General features: G+C 53.9%; 1 pseudogene across 1 annotated transcript in view; it reads right to left on the reverse strand.

Annotated features, from left to right (window-relative positions):
• Positions 1-13,215, reverse strand: part of LOC147119900 (uncharacterized) — a 77,828-nt pseudogene extending 64,613 nt beyond the window's left edge. The window contains exons 1-3 of the transcript XR_015078096.1: positions 12,949-13,215; positions 7,237-8,771; positions 5,384-5,385 (exon numbers count right to left, since the gene is read on the reverse strand). The product of XR_015078096.1 is annotated as an uncharacterized LOC147119900 (transcript). The remainder of the gene's footprint in view (positions 1-5,383; positions 5,386-7,236; positions 8,772-12,948) is intronic.
• Positions 13,216-22,577: the final 9,362 nt, after the last annotated feature.

The raw sequence follows: 22,577 nt of genomic DNA on the forward strand, positions 1-22,577 counted from the left end.
CTCGCCCCCTGCCCCCCGCCCTCTCGCGCTCCCCGCCCTCTCGCGCTCTCTCGCCTCCCTCCCCCCGCCCTCTCGCGCTCTCTCGCCCCCCTCCCCCCGCCCTCTCGCGCTCTCTCGCCCCCCGCCCCCCCCCCGCGCCGTCTCGCCCCCCGCGCCGTCCCGCCCCCCGCGCCGTCTCGCCCCCCGCGCCGTCTCTCCCCCCCGCCCCCCCGCGCCGTCTCGCCCCCCGCGCCGTCTCGCCCACCGCCCCCCGCGCCGTCTCGCCCCCCCGCCCCCCCGCGCCGTCTCGCCCCCCCGCGCCGTCTCGCCCCCCCGCGCCGTCCCGCCGTCTCGCCCCCCCGCGCCGTCTCGCCCCCCCGCCCCCCCCGCGCCGTCTCGCCCCACGCCCCCCGCGCCGTCTCGCCCCCCGCCCCCTCGCCCCCCCGCGCCGTCTCGCCCCCGCCCCCCACGCCGTCTCGCACCCCGCCCCCCCCGCGCCGTCTCGCTCCCCGACCCCCGCGCCGTCTCGCCCCCCGCCCCCCCGCGCCATCTCGCCCCCCGCGCCGTCTCGCACCACGCCCCCCCGCGCCGTCTCGCCCCCCGACCCCCGCGCCGTCTCGCCCCCCCGCGCCCCCCACGCCATCTCGCCCCCCCGCGCCGTCTCGCCCCCCGCCCCCCCGCGCCGTCTCGCCCCCCGCCCCCCCGCGCCGTCTCGCCCCCCGCCCCCCGCGCCGTCTCCCCCCCCGCGCCGTCTCGCCCCCGCCCCCCCCGCGCCGTCTCGCCCCCCCGCGCCGTCTTGCCCCCCCGCGCCGTCTCGCCCCCCGCCCCCCCGCGCCGTCCCGCCCCCCGCCCCCCCAGCGCCCCCCCGCCCCCCCGCGCCGTCCCGCCCCCCGCGCCGTCTCGCCCCCCCCCCCCCGCCCCCCCCCCGCGCCGTCTCGCCCCCCGCCCCGCGCCGTCTCGCCCCCGCCCCCCCGCGCCGTCTCGCCCCCCGCCCCCCGCGCCGTCTCGCCCCCCGCGCCGTCTCGCCCCCCGCCCCCCCCGCGCCGTCTCGCCCCCCGCCCCCCCGCGCCGTCTCGCCCCCCCCGCGCCGTCTCGCCCCACGCCCCCCCGCGCCGTCTCGCCCCCGCGCCGTCCCGCCCCCCCCCCGCGCCGTCTCGCCCCCCGCCCCCCCGCGCCGTCTCGCCCCCCGCGCCGTATCGCACCCCGCCCCCCGCGCCGTCTCGCCCCCCGCCCCCCCGCGCCGTCTCGCCCCCCGCCCCCTCGCGCCGTCTCGCCCCCCGACCCCACGCGCCGTCCCGCCCCCCGCCGCCCCGCGCCATCCCGCCCCCCCGCGCCGTCTCTCTCCCCGCCCCCCCCGCGCCGTCTCTCTCCCCGCCCCCCGCCCTCTCTCTCCCCGCCCCTCCGCCCTCTCTCTCCCCGCCCCCCCGCCCTCTCTCTCCCCGCACCCCGCCCCTTCGCCCTCTCCCCCCCGCCCCCCGCCCTCTCTCCCCACCCCCCGCCCTCTCGCTCCCCTCCCCCCGCCCTCTCTCTCCCCTCCCCCCGCCCTCCCGCCCTCTCTCTCCCCTCCCCCCGCCCTCCCGTCCTCTCTCCCCTCCTCCCGCCCTCTCTCTCCCCTCCCCCCGCCCTCTCTCTCCCCTCCCCCCGCCCTCCCGCCCTCTCTCTCCCCTCCCCCGCCCTCTCGCCCTCTCTCTCCCCTCCCCCCGCCCTATCTCTCCCCTCCCCCCGCCCTCTCTCTCCCCCCTCCCCCCCGCCCCCCTCTCTCCCCCCTCCCCCGCCCTCTCTCCCCCCTCCCCCGCCCTCTCTCTCCCCTCCCCCCGCCCTCTCGCCCCCCTCCCCCCGCCCTCTCGCCCCCTCCCCCCCGCCCCTCTCCCCTCCCCCCGCCTCTCCCCTCCCCCCGCCCTCTCTCTCCCCTCCCCCCGCCCCCTCTCTCTCCCCTCCCCCCGCCCCCTCTCTCTCCCCTCCCCCCGCCCCCTCTCTCTCCCCTCCCCCCGCCCTCTCTCTCCCCTCCCCCGCCCTCTCTCTCCCCCCCGCCCTCTCTCTCCCCTCCCCCGCCCTCTCTCTCCCCTCCCCCGCCCTCTCTCTCCCTCCCCCGCCCTCTCTCTCCCCTCCCCCCGCCCTCTCTCTCCCCTCCCCCGCCCTCTCTCTCCCCTCCCTCTCTCCCTCCCCCCGCCCTCTCTCCCCTCCCCCCGCCCTCTCTCTCCCCTCCCCCCGCCCTCTCTCTCCCCTCCCCCCGCCCTCTCGCTCCCCTCCCCCCGCCCTCTCGCTCCCCTCCCCCCACCCTCTCGCCCTCTCTCCCCTCCCCCGCCCTCTCTCCCCTCCCCCGCCCTCTCACCGTCTCTCTCCCCTCCCCCCGCCCTCTCGCGCTCTCTCTCCCCTCCCCCCGCCCTCTCGCGCTCTCTCTCCCCTCCCCCCGCCCTCTCGCGCTCTCTCCCCCCGCCCTCTCGCGCTCTCTCCCCGCCCTCTCGTGCTCTCTCTCCCCGCCCTCTCGCGCGCTCTCCCCCGCCCCTCTCGTGCTCTCTCCCCCCGCCCTCTCGCGCTCTCTCTCCCCCCGCCCTCTCACGCTCTCTCTCCCCCAGCCCTCTCGCGCTCTCTCTCCCCCCGCCCTCTCGCTCTCTCTCCCCTCCCCCCGCCCTCTCGCTCTCTCCCCTCCCCCCGCCCTCTCGCTCTCTCCCCTCCCCCACCCTCTCTCTCTTCCCTCTCCCTCCTTGCCCCTCTCCCTCCCTGCCCCTCTCCCTCTCTGACGTCTGTTCCCCTCTGTCGCTCTCAGTTTTTCTTCTGCCGTGGTGCACGATTTGCTACTCCAGGCCCCGCCGTCCGCCCGCTGTCCGGGGCAAGCTAAGAGCCGGGCTCCGGCCCCACACCACCAGGGATCAGCACCCGAGGAACCCGCCCGCCGCCCAACGTGAACGAAGACCCTCCTTACCTGTCACGGAGTTGAAGTCTCCGAATGCGGCGTGCGCCGGGCCTCTTCCCCCCCCCCGCGCATTCAGGAGGCGCGGGGAAGAGAGAGAGACACAGACTTGGGGGGGGCGGGGGGGGGTGGGGAGTTAGACACCGCCGCTCACCTGCTCCGCGGAGCTCCGTGCCGCCACCGCCGCAGCAGCCTTTACTAAGATGGCGGCGGTAGCGGCGCTCGGCTGAGGCCCGCCCCTCCAGCCTTCATAAAGATGGCGGCGATCGGGGGCCGCTTCTTGACTGGGGCCGGGAGGTGCCTAGCTCGGGCGTGGGTGCGGAGGAGAGGCCGAGGCTTTGAGGCCTACCTGGAAAAACGGGGAAAGGTAGGAAAATTAATGAGATTAGATAAGTTAATTACTTTCTAAATCTTTTTTGTTAAAAACAATGTGTGTTTTAAAAGCAAAGTTTTTTTTTAAAGACGCAGAAAGCGGGAAAAAGAAAGGAAAAGTTTGGAATCAAGATGGCGGCGACTCACCTCGGTTCAGAACGATTTGGCCCGCCCACACACGCACCGATTGGTCGACCGTCAGGTCACCAAAGCGTAGGATTGGTCAATCGTCCCGTCACTCGACCGTAGGAGGGCCCGGCCGCACGCGCCAGCAACCCGGCGTACGATTGGTCGACCTCGAGGTCACTCTGTCGCTAATGAGCGGATAAAGAGATGCTAATGAGCAGAATGTTGAAGGTTTTTCGGATACCGCGGGCGCGATCTTCGTCCGGCCGAAACGTAAATACGCTTACCAGTGTTTCGGAAAGGTAAGCTTTCTTTCGACGTAACGCACGCGTAGGTACGCTCTGTAACTTTCGAGCGCATAGCCGGACAGACGCACACCCGAGGACAGACAGAAGGACAGACAGAAGGACTCGTTTATATATATAGATTAATAATGGGGGACTTCAACTATTCTAATGTAGACTGGGATCATAATAGTGTTAAAGGCAGAGAAGGGGAAGAACTTCTGAAATGTGTTCAGGAGAACTTTCTTGATCAGTACGTTTCTGGCCCAACGAGGGAGGAGGCATTGCTGGATCTGGTTCTGGGGAATGAGGTGGGTCAAGTGTCAGTAGGTGAACATTTAGAGAACAATGATCATAGTATCATAAGGTTTAGATTAGCTATGGAAAAGGATAGGGAGCAATCTAGAGTAAAAATGTTTAACTGGGGGAAGGCCAATTCCAGTGGGATGAGAACAGATCCGGCCCGGGTAAACTGGAATCAAAAATTAGCAGCAAAACTGTAATGGAACAATGGGCTGCCTTTAAAGAGGAAATAGTTCAGGTGCAGTTGAGGTACATTCCCACTAGGGGAAAGGCAGGGCAACTAAAGTCAGGGCTCCCTGGATGACGAGATAGAGAATATGATGAAGCAGAAAAAGAGCACGTATGACAGATGTCAGGTTGCAAATACATCTGAGAATCAGGCTAAATATAGAAAGGTCAGAGGAGAAGTGAAAAAGAAACTAAGAGGGGCAAAGAGAGGGTATGAGAATAGAATGGCAGACAACATAAAAGGTAATCCAAAAGTCTTCTATCGGCATATAAATAGTAAACGGGTAGTAAGAGGATGGTTGGGGCCGATTAGGGACCATAAAGGAGACCTATACATGGAGGCAGAGGGTATGGCTGAGGTACTAAACGAGTACTTTGCATCTGTCTTCACCAAGGAACAGGATCCTGCCAGAGACAGTGAAGGAGGAGGTAGTGGAGATACTTGATTGGATAAAAATTGATAAAGAGGAGGTATTAGAAAGACTGGCTGTACTTAAAGTAGATAAATCACCAGGAGTGGATGGGATGCATCCTAGGATGCTGACGGAATTGAGGGAGAAAATCGCGGAGGTACTGGCCATAATATTCCAATCCTCCTTAGATGTGGGAGTGGTGCCAGAGGACTGGAGAATTGCAACTGTTACACTATTGTTTAAAAACTGGTGCTGTTTAAACCCAGCAACTACTGGCCAGTCAGTTTAACCTCGGTAGTGGGGAAGCTTTTAGAAACAGTAATCAGGGACAGAATTAATAGTCACTTGGATAGGTGTGGATTAATTAAGGAAAACCAGCACAGATTTGTTAAAGGCAAATCGTGTTGAATCATAGAAAGTTACAGCACGGAAGGAGGCCATTTCGGCCCATCGTGTCCGTGCCGGCCAACAAAGAGTTATCCAGCCTAATCCCACTTCCCAGCTCTTGGTCCGTGGCCCTGTAGGTTACAGCATCCCAGGTGCACATCCAAGTACTTTTTAAATGTGGTTAGGGTTCCCGCCTCTCCCACCCTTTCAGGCAGTGAGTTCCAGACCCCCACAACCCTCTGGGTGAAGGCATTTCCCCTCAAATCCCCTCTAAACCTTCCACCAATTACTTTAAATCTGTGCCCCTGGTTTTTGACCCTTCTGCAAAGGGAAATAGGTCCTTTCTATCCACTTCATCTAATCCCCTCATAATTTTATACACCTCAATAAGGTCTCCCCTCAGCCTCCTCTGTTCCAAGGAAAACAGACCCAGCCTATCCAGTCTTTCCTCATAGCCAAAATTCTCTACTTCCGGCAACATCATTGTAAATCTCCTCTGTACCCTCTCTAGTGCAATTACATCTTTCCTGTAATGTGGTGACCAGAACTGCACGCAGTACTCTAGCTGAAGCCGAACTAGTGTTTTATACAGTTGAAGTATAACCCCCCCTGCTCTTGTATTCTATGCCACGGCTAATAAAGGCAAGCATTCCGTATGCCTTCTTAACCACCTTATCTACTTGGCCTGCTACCTTCAGGGATCTGTGGACATGCACTCCAAGGTCCCTCTGTTCCTCTACACGACTCAGTGTTCTACCATTTAATATGTATTCCCTTTCCTTGTTAGCCCTCCACAAATGCATTACCTCACACATCCCCACATTGAATTCCATTTGCCACTGTGCTGCCCACCTTGATAAAGTTTTTTCATGAGGTAACAGATAAGGTGTACATGGATTTCAAAAAGGCGTTTGATAAAGTGCCACATAATAGGCTTACCAGCAAAGTTGAAACCCATGGAATAAAAGGAACAGTGGCAGCATGGATAGGAAATTGGCCAAGTGACAGGAAACAGAGAGTAGTGGTGAACGGTTGTTTTTCGGACTGGAGGAAGGTATAAAGTGGTATAAAGTACAAAAGTGTGGAAATTATGATGAAACACTGGTTCGGCCCCCAACTGGAGTACTGTGTCCAATTCTGGGCACCACACTTCAGGAGGATGTGAAGGCCTTACAGAAGGTGCAGAAAAGATTTACGAGAATGATTCCAGGAATGAGGGACTTCAGTTACATGGATAGACTGGAGAAGCTGGGGTTGTTCTCCTTGGAGCAGAGAAGATTGAGGGGAGATTTGATACAGGTGTTCAAAATCATGAGGTGTCTGGACACAGCAGATAGAGAGAAACTGTTCCCATTGGCGGAAGGGTCGCAGACCAGAGGACACAGATTTAAGGTGATTGGCAGAAGAACCAAAGGTGACATGGGGAAAAACTTTTCACGCACTGAGTGGTTAGGATCAGGAATACACTGCCTGAAAGGGTGGTGGAGGCAGATTCAATCGTGGCTTTCAAAAGGGAATTGGATGAGTACCTGAAGGACAAACATTTGCAGGACTACGAGGGAAAGGTGGGGGAGTGGGACTAGCTGAAGTGCTCTTGCAGAGAGCCGGCACGGGCTTAATGGGTCGAATGGCCACCTTCTGTGCTGTAACCATTCTGTGATTCTACGAACACGTTAAACCTTTACAGAATAATTACCAGTCATTTTTAGACTGGAAACTTAACCCTGCCATTTCACTTTCAGTCAGGAACAGATCGCAGTTTGACACCAATCTCTGATTTGACAGCACGTTTCCAGCATTCACCGTTGTTCTTCCTGACTCTAAACACAGTTGTAAAGCAGCCTTCTGTTCTGTGCCTAGGAGCTCTGACCCATGGGAGAGATCGGCTGGGACACATTCCTTACAGACCTCAAGATTAACCCACACGGGGATATTGCCGTCAGTGAAGAGAGACGTTCCAGCCGTACGATCCTCCCCCCAGATTGTCCTTTCTGAGCTCCAGCCAGGTGATGCTAAACACTCGGGTGGGAACGACAAATACCCACAACAATGTATTTATTGCAAAGCTGATTTATTTGACATATATCCAGAATATTAAACTCCAGCCCAGTTACAGGGTTTATTAACATCAGCAGAAACAAACCCGAACTGTCAGAATGAACACGATTCAGTCCAGGATGTAATTAACAGCAGCAATAACATCAGAATGCAACCCCTGCAGTCATTTGTGAACTCGCTGGTGTGTCAGCAGGTGGGAAGCCCGAGTGAAGCCCTTCCTACACTGAGAGCAGATGAACGGTCTCTCTCCGGTGTGAACTCGCTGGTGTCTCAGCAGGTGGGATGAACACGTGAATCTCTTACCACACTCGGAGCAGGTGAATGGCCTCTCCCCAGTGTGAACTCGTTGGTGTGTCAGCAGGCTGGATGACTGAGTGAATCCCTTCCCACACTCTGAGCAGGTGAAAGGCCTCTCCCCAGTGTGAACTCGCTGGTGTATCAGCAGGTGGAATGAATCAGTGAACCCCTTCCCACACTCCGAGCAGGTGAACGGTCTCTCCCCAGTGTGAACTCGCTGGTGTGTCAGCAGATCCTTTTTGCTTTTAAATCTCTTCTCACAGTCAGAACATTTCAAAGGTCTGTCATCAGTGTGAACTCGCTGGTGTGTCAGCAGGCTGGATGAATGAGTAAACCCCTTCCCACACTCAGAGCAGGTGAACGGTCTCTCCCCAGTGTGAACTCGCTGGTGTGTCAGAAGGTCGGACGAACACGTGAATCCCTTCCCACACTCAGAGCAGGTGAATGGTCTCTCCCCAGTGTGAACTCGCTGGTGTATCAGCAGGTGCTGTTTGCTTTTAAATCTCTTCTCACACTCAGAACATTTAAAAGGTCTATCATTAGTGTGAACTCGCTGGTGTGTCAGCAGGCTGGATGACTGAGTGAATCCCTTCCCACACTCGGAGCAGATGAAAGGCCTCTCCCCAGTGTGAACTCGCTGGTGTGTCAGCAGGTTGGATGAACACATGAATCCCTTCCCACACTGAGAGCAGGTGAACGGCCTCTCCCCAGTGTGAACTCGCTGGTGTCTCAGCAGATCCTTTTTGCTTTTAAATCTCTTCTCACAGTCAGAACATTTAAAAGGTCTCTTATCAGTGTGAACGCGCTGGTGTGTCAGCAGGCTGGATGACTGAGTGAATCCGTTTCCACACTCAGAGCAGGTGAACGGCCTCTCCCCGGTGTGAACTCGCTGGTGTTTCAGAAGGTCGGATGAACACGTGAATCCCTTCCCACACTCAGAGCAGGTGAACGGCCTCTCCCCAGTGTGAACTCGCTGGTGTGTCAGCAGATCCTTTTTGCTTTTAAATCTCTTCTCACAGTCAGAACATTTAAAAGGTCTATCATCAGTGTGAACTCGCTGGTGTGTCAGCAGGGGCTGTTTGCTTTTAAATCTCTTCTCACAGTCAGAACATTTAAAAGGTCTATCATCAGTGTGAACTCGCTGGTGTGTCAGCAGGGTGGATGAATGAGTGAATCCCTTCCCACACTCGGAGCAGGTGAACGGCCTCTCCCCGGTGTGAACTCGCTGGTGTGTCGACAGATCAGAGGATCGGCTGAAGCCTCGTCCACACACAGAACACGTGTATGGTTTCTCCCCGCTCTGAACGGTGCTTTCTGCTTCCATGCTCAAAGGTCCTGATGAATCGAGTGACTGTCAGATCTTGAAGTGATGTTTGGTTTGATTTGAATTTCCCATCTGCAAATCCTCCCCTTCTGTAGAATGAATTTAAAGCAGGAAAAAGGGAGGGTGAGAGAGAACCCACAAAAACACAAAGGCAGGTTGTGAAATTGAGCTGAATGAATCTGGGAATTTGTGGGGCCAGCACTAGAAAAAAGTGACCATGAAAGCTGCCGGATTGTCGTAAAAACCCAACTGGTTCACTAATGTCCTTCAGGGAAGGGAACCCGCCACCCAGTCTGGGCCTACACAAGACTCTGGCCTATATGTGAGGAGAGAGAGTGAGGTGGGAGGGGGAGGGGTGAAGGAGTGATTTTATAAATCTGTAACTCGACTAGAACTTTGACAGCACCTCCCAAACACGCGACCTCCACCACCTACAAGGACAAGGGCAGCAGGTGTATGGGAACACCATCACCTCCCAGTTCGCCTCCAAGTCACACACTATCCTGACTTGGGCATATATCACCGTTCCTACATCATCGCTGGGTGAAAATCCTGGAACTCCTCACCTAACAGCATTCTGAGAGTACTTTCACCACACGGACTGCAGAGGTTCAAGAAGAAGGCCCAGCATCACCTTCTCAACGGGCAACTGGGGACTGGCAATATCTGCTGGCCTTGCTAGTGACACCCACATCGAATGAATTAAAAAATCTGTATATATAAAATGGATTGAAAAGCTCTACAGAAATACTTGTTCCAAAAATGATGCTCTTCTACACTGTATGGACAGTGTCTGTTTAGCAACTTAAACTCCCCTAGAATCCACCTCCCTTCACAGTCCCACATTGGAAATTGTTGGGTCCCATTGGACTCAGAAGTACTGAGGGTTAAACCCAGCAGCTTCTCCCCCCTCTCCACTCCAGCTCAAACTGATGCAACAAGAAAGACCAACACAGGAGGCCAGGGACCGAGTTCCACATCCACCGCCCACCCTGATGCTAACCAGCTCTGAGTTGCTCCCTCTGCTGTATAAATGCAAGTTGTTGTGTTTCTTGTCTGGGGGAGGCGCTGCACCCTGGGGTTAATGGTGCCGGGGTCCTGGCCGCACGTCCGCCGGCTCTGACTCGGGGCCCGAGACCTGCACTCGGTGTTGCTGAGGGATTCGAACCCTGGGACCCTGCATGGGGATTCCAATCCTGGGACTGTAACTGGAGATTCCACACCTGGGACTGCACAATGGAATTCCAACCCACGGACTGTAAGGGGATTTCAACCCTGGGACTGTACATGGGGATTCCAACCCTGGGACGATAAATGGGGATTCTAACCCTGGGACTGTACATGGGGATTCCAACCCTGGGACTGCACATGGAGATTCCACACCTGGGACTGCACATGGGGATTCTAACTCTGGAATTGTAAATGGGGATTCCAACCCTGGGACTGCACATGGGGATTCCACACCTGGGACTGTACATGGGGATTCCACACCTGGGACTGTACATGGGGATTCCAACCCTGGGACTGCAGATGGGGATTCCAATCCTGGGATTGTAAATGGAGATTCCAACCCTGGGAATGTAAGGGGATTTCAACCCTGGGACTGCACATGGAGATTCCACACCTGGGACTGCACATGGGGATTCCAACCCTGGGACTGCACGCGGGGACCCCGACCCTGGGACTGCACGCGGGGACCCCGACCCTGGGACTGCACGCGGGATCCCGACCCTGGGACTGCACGCGGGGACCCCGACCCTGGGACTGCACGCGGGGATCCCGACCCTGGGACTGCACGCGGGGATCCCGACCCTGGGACTGCACGCGGGGATTCCAACCCTGGGACTGCACGCGGGGATTCCGACCCTGGGACTGCACGCGGGGATTCCAACCCTGGGACTGCACGCGGGGATTCCGACCCTGGGACTGCACGCGGGGACCCCGACCCTGGGACTGCACGCGGGGAGTCCGACCCTGGGACTGCACGCGGGGATCCCGACCCTGGGACTGCACGCGGGGATCCCGACCCTGGGACTGCACGCGGGGACCCCGACCCTGGGACTGCACGCGGGGACCCCGACCCTGGGACTGCACGCGGGGATCCCGACCCTGGGACTGCACGCGGGGACCCCGACCCTGGGACTGCACGCGGGGATCCCGACCCTGGGACTGCACACGGGGACCCCGACCCTGGGACTGCACGCGGGGATCCCGACCCTGGGACTGCACGCGGGGACCCCGACCCTGGGACTGCACGCGGGGATCCCGACCCTGGGGCTGCACGCGGGGATCCCGACCCTGGGACTGCACGCGGGGATCCCGACCCTGGGACTGCACGCGGGGACCCCGACCCTGGGACTGCACACGGGGATTCCGACCCTGGGGCTGCACGCGGGGATCCCGACCCTGGGACTGCACGCGGGGATCCCGAACCTGGGACTGCACGCGGGGATCCCGACCCTGGGACTGCACGCGGGGATCCCGACCCTGGGACTGCACACGGGGATTCCGACCCTGGGGCTGCACGCGGGGATTCCGACCCTGGGGCTGCACGCGGGGATTCCGACCCTGGGACTGCACGCGGGGATCCCGACCCTGGGACTGCACGCGGGGATCCCGACCCTGGGACTGCACGCGGGGATCCCGACCCTGGGACTGCACACGGGGATTCCGACCCTGGGACTGCACGCGGGGATTCCGACCCTGGGGCTGCACACGGGGATTCCGACCCTGGGACTGCACACGGGGATTCCGACCCTGGGACTGCACACGGGGATTCCGACCCTGGGACTGCACACGGGGATTCCGACCCTGGGCCTGTACACGGGGATTCCGACCCTGGGCCTGTACAAGGGGATTCCGACCCTGGGACTGTACAAGGGGATTCTGACCCTGGGACTGTACATGGGGATTCTAACCATTGGGACTGTACATGGGGATTCTGGCCCTTGGGTCTGTACATGGGGATTCCGACCCTGGGACTGTACAAGGGGATTCTGACCCTGGGACTGTACAAGGGGATTCTGACCCTGGGACTGTACATGGGGATTCTAACCATGGGGCTGTACATGGGGATTCCGACCCTGGGACTGTACAAGGGGATTCTGACCCTGGGACTGTACAAGGGGATTCTGACCCTGGGACTGTACATGGGGATTCTAACCATGGGGCTGTACATGGGGATTCCAGCCCTTGGGACTGTACATGGGGATTCTAGGCCTTGGGGCTGTACATGGGTATTCTAACCCTGGGAATGCACATGGGGATTTCAAACCTGGGATTGTGCATGGGGATTCCGAACCTGGGACTGTATATGGGGATTGCAACTGTGGGACTGAACATGGGGATTCCAGTCTGGGACTGTTCATGGGGATTCTAATCTGCGACTGTACATGGGGATTGTAATTCTGGGACTGTGCAAGGGAATTCCAACCCTGGGACTGTACATGGGGATGCTTACCCTGGGACTGTACATAGGGATGCTTACCCTGGGACTGTACATGGGGATGCTTACCCTAGGACTGTACATGGAGATTCGAACCCTGGGACTTTACATGGAGATTCGAACCCTGGGACTGTACAAGGGGATTCCAACCCTGGGACTATACACAGGGATTCCAACCCTGGGACTGTACATTGGGATTCAAACCCTGGGACGTTACATGGGGATTCCGACCCTGGGACTGAACATCAGGATTCCGACCCTGGGACTGAACATCGGGATTCCGACCCTGGGACTGTACATGAGGATTCCAACCCTGGGACTGTACATGGGGATTCCAGCCCTTGGGGCTGTACATGGGGATTCTAGCCCTTGGGGCTGTACATGGGGTTTCCAACCCTGGGACTGTACATGGGGTTTCCAACCCTTGGACTGTACATGGGGATTCCAACCCTGGGACTATACATGGGGATTCTAGCCCTGGGACTGTAAATGGGGATTCTAACCCTGGGACTGTGCATGGGGATTCTAACCCTGGGACTGTACATGGGGATTCTAACACTGGGACTGTACATGGGGATTCTAGCCCTGAGACTGTACTTGGGGATTCTACCCTGGGACTGTAGTAGGGCAGCCCAGCTCTGGGGCTCTTCTGTTAGAATTGTGTGGGATGTTAACCGTATGTTCTGCTTTTACCAGCGCGTTCAGGAGAAATCTGAAGTGTGGAGAGTCTGAATCAAATAACTGAGTCAATGTTTTACTCTGCCGGGCCCTCGGACCACGTTGGGAACAGACACTGAAGCCCCGCCCACTCTATGCCTCACCAAGATGGCTGCGCATACGCTTTGCTGCTCACTGAATCAAGATGGCGGCCGTTATCCTTTGCGTATGACTGGAAGAAGCTCCAAAGTTGCAAACGTGAGACCTTCAGGTTATGATTCGGCGTTTGTGGCCTGTACCAGTTGTTTATGAAGCCTCCCCGCCCAGTTGACAGTCCTTTAATCCGCTCCGTTCGCCTGCTTCTTTGTGATAATTCGGAACTGGTCTGTTCCCTCACTGTTCAAACAATTCACGCACCGCGCATGCTCCAAACCCAGGTGGGTTCTGCGCCTGCGCGCTGGGCTCCTGTAGTCCAGGTGCGGCACATTCTCCCCCGCGGGGAATGCTGGGTAAAACCCCAGCCATTGAAAGGCCGCATTAGTGAATAGAACAGAGTTTACTGGGATTGCATTGAGCACTGAATCATGTTCATTCTGGCAGTTAGAGTTTGTTTCTGCTGATCTTAATAACCCCTATAACTGGGATGGAGATTAATATTCTGTATTAAAATTGAATAAATTAACTTTGTTTCAAACATACAGTGTGTTGAATATTTGATTTCTCCATGATAAGAGATTAGAGTCATAGATTCATACAGCACAGAAGGAGGCCATTCAGTCCATCAAGTCCGTGCCAACACTCTGTAGAGCAATCCAGTCAGTCCCATTCCCCTGCTCTATCCCTGTAGCCCTGCAAGTTTATTTCCCTCAAGTGCCTATCTAGTCTCCCATTGAAAACATCGAGGGTTAGATTTTGTCAGCCCCAAGGAGGCAGATATGGAGGCGGGACTGCCGGTAAAGTTGCAGAATTTGGGGGCGGGTGGCAAACCCGCCCCTCAACCCGCCTCTGTGCCCTCTTGCCTGGAGGTCTGAAGCTGTCCTGCCCTGGGTCTCGTCTCCTCGAGGCGGGAAAGGGATTAAAGCCCAGTCAGTGCCTGTTAACAGGTAGTTAACAGGAGAACTCCATCAGGGTGTAGGAGATGATTAGGAGGGCTGCGGGGGTCAGAGGGGTCTGAAAGTGCGATGTAGAGGTGAATAATGGGTGCAAATGTGGAGTGGTAAGTATGTAAGGTGAGTGTAAGGTGTTAGAAAATGTTCACTTACCTTTGTTTCTGCCTACAGCCTTCAGCCACTATGGAGCCGGAGTCCCAACATCTCCATTGTAGATATCACAGACTGGCTGTTGGATCCTCCGAAACAACAGCCAGGTGATTTCTGCAAAGTTGAAAGGTTTGATGAGTCTTGAACACAAGGACTCATCAAACGACACAGAATGTCAGTGTTTGGCAGCTTGACAGGTGGCATCTGGACCAGGCAACTTGTCCACTCTAAGTATACCCAGCCTTTCTAGTACATCCTTTCTATCAATTTTTACCCCTTCCATTGCTTCGACCTTTTCCACTTCTACCGATTTTTTGTCAGCATCCACCTGCTTAGCAAACACCAATACCAAGTAATCATTGAGTATTCTAGCCTTGCCCTGCGCCTCTAAGCATATATTGCCTTCTTTGTTTCTAATAGGCCCCACCCAGCCCCACCCGCTTACTGTTTACATGCCGGTACTAGATTTTTTGGGTCCCTTTTATGTTAACTGCCATTCTACTCTCATATTCTCTCTTTGCCAATCTTATTTTCAGCTTCACTTCCCCTCTCAACTTATTGTATTTGGTCTGGTTCTCCCTTGAAGAATTCGCCTGATATTCATCATGCACCCTCTTTTTTTGTTTCATCATCTTCTCTATCTCCCTCGTCATCCAAGGAGCCCTTGCTTTGGTTCCCTTACCCTTCCCTCTTGTTGGAATGTACCTAGCCTGTACTTCGAACATCTCCTCCTTAAAGATCACCCATTGTTCCATTACAGTTTTTCCTGTCAGTCTTTGGTTCCATTTTACCCTGGCTAGATCATTTCACATCCCATTGACGTTAGCCCTATTCCAGTTTAGAAGTTCCACTCTAGATTGTTCCTTGCTCCTCACCATTGCTAAATTAAATCTTATGATATGATGATCACTCATACCCAAGTGTTCTCCCACAGACACTTGGTCGACCTGACCCACCTCATTCCCCAGCACCAGATCCAGCAATGCCTCCTTCCTAGTTGGGCCAAGAGCATACTGGTCAAGGAAATTCTCCTGAGCACATTTCAGAAATTCCTCCCCTTCCTTTGCCTTTATCCCAGCATTATACCAATCGATACTTGGGTAATTAAAGCCCCCCAATATCACCACTCTATAGCTCTTGCATATCTCTGCGATTTCCCTGCAGATTTGCTCCTCTACCTCCCTCTCACTATTTGGAGGCCTGTAGAATACCCCAATTGTGTGATCTTACCCTTTTTGCTCCTCAACTCTAACCAAATGGATTCTGTCCTTGTCCCCTCAAGAACGTCCTTCCTTTCCAACACTACAATGTCTTCCGTAATTGGCACTGCCACCCCACCTCCCCTTTTCCCTTCCCTATCTTTTCTGAACACCTTGTACCTTTGAATATTAAGTGGCCAGTTTTTACCATTTTTAAGCTACGTTTCCGTTATTGCCACAACATCATATTGCCACATGGCTAATTGTGCTTGTAGTTCACCAACATTACTTACCACACTTTGTGCATTTATTTACATGCATTCTAAACCCATTTTTGAATTTTTCATAGTCTTTCCTAGTCTGCTCTGATCTAACATGGTACTACTTCCGCCTCTAGGACTACTTTCTTCTTGAGTATTATCCAACACACTCACGCTATTATGCACCTTATTCCTCTTTTCTAATCCATATGCTGGTGTCCAACCCCCTGCCAAGCTAATTTAAACCCTCCCCAACAGCACTAGCAAACCTCCCTGTGAGAATATTGGTCCCGGCTCTGTTGAGGTGTCACCCATCCGGCTTGTACAGGTCCCACCTTCCCCAGAAATAGTCCCAATGTCTCAGGAATCTAAAGCCCTCCTTCCTGAACCATCTCTCCAGCCACACATTCATCTGGTCAATCCTCCTATTCCTGTACTCACTAGCACATGGCAACGGGAGTAATCCAGAGATTACTGCCTTTTGAGATTCTGCTTTTTAATCTCTTTCCTTGCTCCCTATAGTCTGGCTGCAGGACCTCATCCCTCTTTCTGCCTATGTCATTGGTACTGATACGGACAATGATCTCTGGCTGTTCACGCTCCCCCCTCAGAGTGTCATGCAGCCACTCAGTGACATCCTTGACCCTGGCACCAGGGAGGCAACATACCATCCTGGAGTTACATCTGCATCCACAGAAACACCTGTCTGTTCCCCTAACCAATGACTCCCCTGTCATTATTGCTCTTCCACTCTTCTTCCTCCCCTCTGTGCAGCTGAGCCACCCGTGGTGCTGTGGCCTTGGCCCTGGCTGCTCTCCCCAGAGGAACCATCACCCCCACCAGTTTCCAGAGCCATGAACCGGTTAGCGAGCGAGATGCACTCTGGGGATTCTTGCCCTACCTGCCTGGTCCTCCTTCTCTGTCTGACACTCACCCATTCCCTCTCTGCCTGCATATTTTGTGGCTGCGGGGTGACCACATCTAGAAAAGTGCTTCCCAACTATTTCTCAGCCTCATGGATGCACTGTAGTGACTCCAGCTGCTGCTCAAGCTCCGAAACCCGGAGCTCAAGTTGCTGCAGTTGGTGACACTTCCTGCACACGTGGACGTCCAGGCCGCAAGAAGCATCCGGGATTTCCCACATGGCACAGGATGTGCAAATCACAGGACTGAGCTGCCCTGCCATGCCCCTATTTACCAGACTATGGAGGTCATTTAGCAGAAATAAACATAACAAGAAACACTCAACAGCGACCCATCAATCTGCACTTCCCTTTATTAGATCAGCTATGAACTACTTAGCTGAAATATGCTCAAAACAGAACAAAAATAAACTGACCATGAATCCTCAGCTGATACTCACCTCTCAGCTCCCTTGTGCCAGTGACACCCTTGAATTCTGAGGTCACTCCTTCGTTGTGTCTCTTGCCGACTGTTTCCCTCACAGGTAGTTCACTCGCTCAGACTGAGTGTGTTTTTGCTGATCTTAATATCTCCTATACCTGGGCTGGAGATTAATATTCTGTATAAATAGTGAATAAAGCAGCTTTGTTTCAAACACAGTGTATTGAATAGTTGATTTCTGCATGATCAGAGGAGATTATTGATGTTCTGTTACCGACTGTTCCATTTTGGGGCTTTTCTTACTCTTGATTATATCACTTCTCACCTAGTTCACCTTCTACCACATCTAACCCCAAGCTGGTTCCATTTGACTACATGGCTTCTGGGTGTCATAGACTGAACTACAGTTTCTCACTGTATACTCATTGAAGTTCCTTTCAACCAACCCTTGAAAGAACTCTCTTGCTTCAGATTCAGATGCAGATCCTGTGCCTTTCCACCATCTACAAGGCACAAGTCAGGAGTGTGATGGAATACTCTCCACATGCCTGGTAGAGTGCAGCTCCAACAACACTCAAGAAGCTCGACACCATCCAGGACAGAGCAGCCCGCTTGATTGGCACTCCATCCACTACCTTAAATATTCACTCCGTCCACCACCAGTGTACCATGGCTGCAGTGTGTACCATCTACAAGATGCACTGCAGCAACTCACCAAGGCTTCTTCGGCAGCACCTCCCAAACCCGCGACCTCTTCCACCTAGAAGGACAAGGGCAGCAGGCGCATGGGAACACCACCACCTCCACGTTCCCCTCCAAGTCACACATCATCCTGACTTAGAAGTATATCACCATTCCTTCATCGTCGCTGGGTCAAAATCCTGGAACTCCCTCCCTAACAGCACTGTGGGAGTACCATCACCACACGGACTGCAGTGGTTCAAGAAGGCGGCTCACCACCACCTTCTCAAGGGCAACTAGGGATGGGCAATAAATGCTGGCCTTGCCAGCGCCGCCCAGATCCCATGAACAAATAAAAGAAAATTGTGGGAACTCCAGGACGCTTCCCATGTCCTTGTCAACCACATGTGCAGGAGGTGTTGTCAGCTGGAGGAGCTCAAGCTCCGGGTTTCAGAGCTTGAGCAGCATCTGTTGTCACTGCGGTGCATCCATGAGGCTGAGAGCTACGTGGATAGCATGTTTCAGGAGGTGGTCACCCCACAGCTAATGAGTGTGCAGGCAGAGAGGGAATGGGGGACTGCCAGACAGAAGAGGAGGACCAGGCAGGTAGTGCAGGAGTCCCCGGTGTGCATCTCGCTCGCCAACCAGTATTCTGTGCTGAGTACTGGTGAGGGTAATGGTTCCTCTGGGAAGTACAGCCAGAGCCAAGTCCATGGCAGCAAGGGTGGCTCAGCTGCACAGGGGTGGAGGAGGAAGACAGAGAAAGCAATAGCGGGAAGGGATTCAATAGTTAGCGGAGCAGACAGGCGTTTTTGCAGCTGCAGACCTGACTCCGGGATGGTATGTTGCCTCCCTGGTGTCAGGGTTAAGGATGTCACTGAGTGGCTGCAGAACATCCTGAGAGGGGGAGGGTGAACAGCCAGAGGTCGCTGTCCAGATCAGTACCAACAACATAGGTAGAACGAGGGATGAGGTCCTGTAGACAGATTTTTGGAGCTGGGAAAGAGATTAAAAAGCAGGACCTCAAAGGTAGTAATCTCTGGATTACTCCCGGTGCCACGTGCGTGTGAATATAGAAATAGGAGGATCGAGCAGATGAATATGTGGCTGGAGAGATGGTGCAGGAGGGAGGGCTTCAGATTCCTGGGGAATTGAGGCCGGTTCTGGGGGAGGTGGGACCTGTACAGGCCGGACGGGTTGCACCTCAACAGAGCCGGGACTAATATCCTCGTGGGGAGGTTTGCTAGTGCTGTTGGGGAGGGTTTAAACTAATTTGACAGGGGGATGGACACCAGGATGTAACATTAGAAAGGGGAAATAAAGTGCTCAAAGGATTGGGAGAGGCAGAGAGTACTAAAGTAAGAAATAGTAAGGTATTAGGTGGGGTCAAACTAAGAGAGAATATAGGATGGTCTAAGATGGGTTTACAGTGTATGTATGTGAACGCACGAAGTGTAGTAAACAAGGTAAGTGAGCTGCAGGCACCAATAGCCACATGGGAATATGATGTTGTGGCAATAACTGAGACCTGGCTCAAAAAGGGCAGGATTGGGTATTAAATATTCCTGGTTATAAAATGTTCAGGGAAGATAGGGAAGGAAAGTTAGGAGGTGCTGTGGCAGTATTGGTTAAGGAGAATGTTACAGTGCTGGAGAGGGAGGATGTCCTGGAGGGGTCAAGGACAGAATCTATATGGCTAGAGTTAAGAAACAATAGAGGTGCCATTACACTACTGGGTGTATTCTATAGACCACCAAATAGTGGGAAAGATATAGAGGAGCAAATTTGCAGAGAAATTACAGAGAGGTGCAAGAACTATAGAGTAGTGATAATGGGGGACTTCAACTGTCCCAATATAGACTGGGACTGTAATAGTGTTAAGGGCAGAGAAGGGGAAGAATTTCTGAAGTGTGTTCAGGAGAACGTTCTTGATCAGTACGTTTCTGGCCAACGAGGGAGGAGGCATTGCTGGATCTGGTTCTGGGGAATGAGGTGGGTCAAGTGGAGCAAGTGTCAGTTGGTGAACATTTAGGGAACAGTGATCATAAGTTTTAGATTAGCTATGGAAAAGGATAGGGAGCAATCTAGAGTAAAAATGTTTAACTGGGGGAAGGCCAATTTCAGTGGGATGAGAAAGGATCTGGCCCGGGTAAACTGGAATCATAGATTAGCAGGCAAAACTGTAATGGAACAATGGGCTGCCTTTAAAGAGGAAATAGTTCAGGTACATTCCCACAAGGGGGAACGGCAGGGCAGCTAAAGTCAGGGCTCCCTGGATGACGAAAGAGATAGAGAATATGATGAAGCAGAAAAAGAGCGCGTATGACAGATGTCAGGTTGTAAATACATCTGAGAATCAGGCTAAATATAGAAAGGTCAGAGGAGAAGTGAGACCTATGCATGGAGGCAGAGGGTATGGCTGAGGTACTAAATGATTACTTTGCATCTGTCTTCACCAAGGAAGAGGGTCCTGCCATAGACATAGTAAAGGAGGAGGTAGTGGAGATACTGGATGGGATAAAAATTGATAAAAGCGAAGTATTTAAAAAAGGAGGGAGAGAAAGCAGGGAACTACAAACCGGTTAGCCTAACATCAGTAGTAGGGAAAATGCTAGAGTCTATTATAAAGGATGTGATAACAGGACACTTAGAAAATAGCAATGGGATTAGACAAAGTCAACATGGATTTATGAAAGGGAAATCATGTTTGACAAACCTACTGGAGTTTTTTGAGAATGTAACTGGTAGAATAGATAAGGGAGAACCAGTGGATGTGGTGTATTTGGATTTTCAGAAGGCCTTTGATAAAGTCCCACATAAGAGGTTAGTGTGCAAAATTAAAGCACATGGGATTGGGGGTAATATACTGGCATGGATTGAAAATTGGTAAACAGACAGGAAACAGAGAGTAGGAATAAATGGGTCTTTTTTGGAGTGGCAGGCAGTGACTAGTGGGGTACCGCAGGGATCAGTGCTTGGGCCCCAGCTATTCACAATATATATAAATGATGATTTGGATGAGGGAAGCAAATGTAATATTTCCAAGTTTGCTGATGACACAAAACTAGGTGGGATTGTGAGTTGTGAGGAGGATGCAAAGAGGCTTCAAGGCGATTTAGATAAGTTGAGTGAATGGGCAAATACATGGCAGATGCAGTATAATGTGGATAAATGTGAAGTTATCCACTTCGGTAGGAAATACAGAAAGGTAGAGTATTATTTCAATGGTGATAGATTGGGAAATGTTTATGTACAGAGGGACCTGGGTGTCGTTGTACACCAGTCACTGAAAGCAAACATGCTGGTGCAGCAAGCAGTTAGGAAGGCAAATGGTATGTTGGCCTTCGTTGCAAGAGGATTTGAGTACAGGAGCAAGGATGTCTTACTACAGTTATACAGGGCTTTGGTGAGACCACACCCGGTGAACTGTGTGCAACTTTGGTCTCCTTGCCTAAGAAAAGATATACTTGCCATAGAGGGAGTGCAGGGAAGGTTCACCAGACTGTTTCCTGGGATGGCAAGACTGTCGTATGAGGAGAGATTGGGTCAACTAGGCCTGTATTCACTAGAGTTTAGAAGAATGAGAGGGGATCTCATTGAAACATATAAAATTCTGACAGGGCTGGACAGACTAGATGCAGAGAGGATGTTTCCCCTGGCTGGGGGGTGTAGAACGAGGGGTCACAGTCTCAGGATACGGGGTAGAACATTTGGGACTGAGATGAGGAGAAATTTCTTCACTTAGTGGGTGGTGAACCTGTGGAATTATCTACCACAGAAGGCTGTGCAGGCCAAGTCACTGAACATATTTAGGAAGGAGATAGATAGATTTCTAGACCCAAAAGGCATCAAGGGGTATGGGGAGAAAGCAGGACTATGGTATTGAGATAGAGGATCAGCCATGATCACATTGAATGGTGGAGCAGGCTCAAAGGGCCGAATGGCCTAATCCTGCTCTTATGTGAAAGCCTTAGAGAAGGTGCAGAAAAGATTTACGAGAATGATTCCCGGAATGAGGGACTTCAGCTACATGGATAGACTAGAGAAGCTGGGGTTGTTCTCCTTGGAGCAGAGAAGATTTGATAGAGACGGTCAAAATCATGAGGGGCCTAGGCAGAGTAGATAGAGAGAAACTGTTCCCATTGGTGGAAAGGTCGAGAACCAGAGGACATAGATTAAGGTGATTGGCAGAAGAATCAAAGGTGACATGGGGAAAAACTTTTTACGCAGTGAGTGGTTAGGATCGGGAATGCACTGCCTGAAAGGGTGGTGGAGGCAGATTCAATCATGGCTTACAAAGGGGAATTGGTTGAGCGCCTGAAGGTCAAAAATTTGCAGGACTACGAGGGAAGGGTGTGGGAGTGGGACTAGCTGAAGTGTTCTTGCAGAGAGCCGGCACGGGCTTAATGGGTCAAATGGCCACATTCTGTGCTGTAACCATTCTACGACCATGTTAAACCTTCATAGAATAATTACGAGTCATTTTTAGACTGTGAACTTAACCCTGCCATTTCACTTTCAATCAGGAACAGATCGCAGTTTGACACCAATCTCTGATTTGACAGCATCATTCCAGCATTCACCGTTGTTCTTCCTGACTCTAAACACAGTTGTAAAGGAGCCTTCTGTTCTGTGCCTAGGAGCTGTGACCCATGGAAGAGATCGGCTGGGACACATTTCTTACAGGCTTCAAAATTAACCTGTACGGGGACATTGCTGTCAGTGAAGAGAGGCGAGAAAGCCCAAAGTGCCATTTGCCCTTCTCAGTGTGGCCCTGATGGAATGTGTCCAGGCTGTAGTTCTGTTCCCACCGTACGATCCTCCACCCAGATTGTCCTTTCTGAGCTCCAGCCAGGTGATTCTAAACACTCAGGTGGGAACGACAAAATCCACAACATTGTGTTTAAAACAAACGGATTTATTTGACATATATCCAGAAACAGGAAGACAGATTATTATCTGAATGGCAATAGACTGGGAAAAGGGGAAGTGCAATGAGACCTGGGTATCCTTGTGCAGCAGTCGCTGAAGGTAAGCATGCAGGTGCAGC

The sequence above is a fragment of the Somniosus microcephalus genome, chromosome 4, assembly GCF_052327205.1.
Source record: "Somniosus microcephalus isolate GS21.2 chromosome 4, FLI_Smic_1.0, whole genome shotgun sequence".
NCBI lineage: Eukaryota > Metazoa > Chordata > Chondrichthyes > Squaliformes > Somniosidae > Somniosus > Somniosus microcephalus.